This window comes from Mustela erminea, chromosome 7 (assembly GCF_009829155.1).
Source record: "Mustela erminea isolate mMusErm1 chromosome 7, mMusErm1.Pri, whole genome shotgun sequence".
Classification (NCBI taxonomy): Eukaryota; Metazoa; Chordata; class Mammalia; order Carnivora; family Mustelidae; genus Mustela; species Mustela erminea.
In genome coordinates this window covers 72,067,132-72,070,168 of record NC_045620.1, presented here as the reverse complement: position 1 = coordinate 72,070,168, position 3,037 = coordinate 72,067,132, and the positions used below count along the sequence as shown (strand labels likewise).

At 32.2% G+C, this 3,037-nt stretch overlaps 1 non-coding gene across 1 annotated transcript; it reads left to right on the top strand.

Moving 5' to 3' along the window:
* Nucleotides 1-2,262: 2,262 nt before the first annotated feature.
* LOC116596625 lies at nt 2,263-2,369 on the top strand. Its single transcript, XR_004288213.1, has one exon. It is a non-coding gene; the product is annotated as a U6 spliceosomal RNA (small nuclear RNA).
* Nucleotides 2,370-3,037: the final 668 nt, after the last annotated feature.

Here is a 3,037-nt window from a genome sequence, read left to right as displayed (position 1 = left end):
TGCATCGTGGTCAGTGGTCATTTCAAAGTGCACAAAAAGGATTGTTTGCTTAGAACTTGATTCCAAGACCCAAATACTGCATTTAAAATGATTGTTTTTAATCTGAGCAATTAATATAGACAAAAGATCAATCTCAGCCAAATTCAGCTGCAACTAATTAATGGCCAGATTGTGACTAAATAGATAATGTTTTGAGGCTGTTAACAAAAATTCTGAAGTAAGCAAACATTCTTCTATCATATGTGATATATGAGATTTCTCTTAGAGCTAACTGGAATATTATGAAGAACAAGCAATGCAGGGAGCATGACCATCTTCAGTATCACGATCTTCCCCCACCCCAAGAAAAAGGGAAACTTAAAACTTCAAGGGCAAACGAACAGCTTTGAAATGTGCTCAGGGACTTGACTTCTGCTCCACACGTGCAGAAATGCAGAGAGAGTTAGATTTAAGCCGACAGCTCATACTGACCAGAAAGATTCCAATGGAGAAGAAAACAGTGAATCTATAATACATCTATGGGACATGGTAATGGTACAGGTGCTTTTAGTAAAACAGAAGTGTCAGGTTTTCTTAAGAAACTTTAATAACTGGAGGGTAATTGAAGATGATGGCATTTAACAAGCTTTGGTGAACTTCCCTACATCTCTCTCATTGGACAGTATGAAGCATCTGGATTCTGGAGTGGATCTTTTTAAGTCAAAACAACAACTCTGGGTTTTATAAAGAAAAAGTATGGTTTCACATGCAATAAAATATTCTACAAGTCAAAAAAGTGTTGAATAACTATATAACATCAAAATAATCTGAGGATTTACCTAAAAATATTTTTAGATCTGTGTAAAACACCTCCATTCATGGCCATTCCATTCCAAGTATCTTTGCATTGGTACAGATACCAGCATGAAAATGGAGTTATGAAATTGAAATTCACCTGATAATTACTATCACCTAACTGTTTACTAAGTTGATGAAGACAGATTCTATGGATTTTAGAAGTTCTTTTTTCCAGAAGTATATGTTTATGGAGTGCTACATGGTTCCTACAAAAATAATAAAAACTAATTTTTTTAATTTATAAATAACCAGTCCAAAGAAAACAACATACTTCTCTTGAAGCTAAAACAGGGAAGTCTTGTAAAAAATACTTAAAATACAAAGTGTTTTCTCACATTTTTAGTGTTTCAACAGCATGTGTTGGCTAATTATGCTTTGCAACATTACTTGGGAGGTAGTATATGTAAACACTGTTATTGTCATCTTACAAATGAGGCAACCAGAAGTGATATAAATATTCAAGGTATACAACAATGTGATAACAGAACAAGGTTGTGAATGTTGCTCTACTTTAAGATTATAGGGAGAGCCTCTTCACTACAAAGTTGGAAATTATGATTATTTAAATTATTTAAATTTCAAAATCAAGACATGGCTCCAACCATAGATACAGACAGTCATCATATAAAAACAAATGACTTGTGGGTCAGCAAGCCTTAGCAGTGACTTAATTAGATATGATTATATATATTTTCTGGAAAATATAAGCATAATAAAGAATTGAGAAATCCCTGTTTATTTTCTCAATATCATAGTAGACTAACTGTTTTTAATCATAGCTACTATATTCAACTATATTTGTATAGATGACTTAGTACCTAATCATTGTCACTTAAATGATGATGATTTAATTTTTATTTGGGTCCTCCAAAAATGTCTTATAGTTACCAAGACCTAATGGCAAACTATAATTTGGCCACCATAGGTTCAATCCATGTGCTCCATAGAAGTTTTCATTTGATGTGACCTAACTTGAATCAGCTAGTTTGTATGTAATCACTATGCTCATTCACTCATGTAATGAGGAATTATTGACTCTGAAACAATGTCCATGCCTTCTGATCAAAATGAAAACCATACAATCCTTACATTCAAAAAATCTACATTATTAGCAAGATAAAGACATGTAAACATATAAATATAATACATGTTCTGATAGACACTGGCCATTGTTTACAAAAAGTAGAGAAAATGTTTAAGTATGTGAATTCAGGAACTGCTCCCCAGCAAAAAGGATCCTAATCTTTGACTTTAAAAAGTGTATGCCAGGCAACTGAACTGACAGAAAGACCTTGTAGGCAGAGAGAACAAACATTTAAAAAAAAAAAAAAAAGAAAAGAAAAAGAAAAAGAAAAAAAACAGTGAACAGTGTTTTTAGGAAAATAAAAATAGTTCAGTGTTACTTGTATACAAGATGCAAGCAGAGTGCTCGCTTTGGCAGCACATATACTAAAATTGGAACGATACAGAGAAGATTAGCATGTCCCCTGCGCAAGGATGACACGCAAATTCGTGAAGCGTTCCATATTTTTTAAAAAATTTAAAAAAAAGAGAGAAAAAAAAGATGCAAGCAGAATAGAGAGGCTAGAGGAAAAGGCAGGTGTTAAGAGTTGTGAAAATAAATACAATTGCTAATATAAGGAGTTTAGAGATTTTCTTATGAGCTAGGAAGCTTTCTAAGGTTTTTTTTTTTTTAATTTAGTTTTTAATTAGGAAATTGACGTTATCAGATCTGAATTTCAGGAAAAAAAAAGTTTATAAATAAAGACTCAGGGACTCTGAAAGTTTAATGCCTCTGACATCTAGGATTAAACTTAAATCTAAATAATGCTATAAAGTGCTTCTTCCCAATTTAAGATATTATAAATAGTATCTAGAGAGTCTGAACTAAGGATGACAAAAGTATTAAGATATAATTATTGAAAATTGCTTTGGGATAAATTAAATATGACAGTGATGCAGAAGGAAAGTTTAATCTGAAATTGAGGCAGTGAATAAAAAGGTATTTAATCAAGATGAATTATATAGGAAAATGATAGGTATACGAACTTACTATTTAGATATATTTTGAAAAGACATGAAGGCAGAGATGCATAATAAACATGGCTCAAGCCACTACACTCTTGCTCCTTCACAGATATTTGCAGGATAATAGCATTTCTATAACTAGCTTTTCCTGAGATGGTTGACTGGACCACAA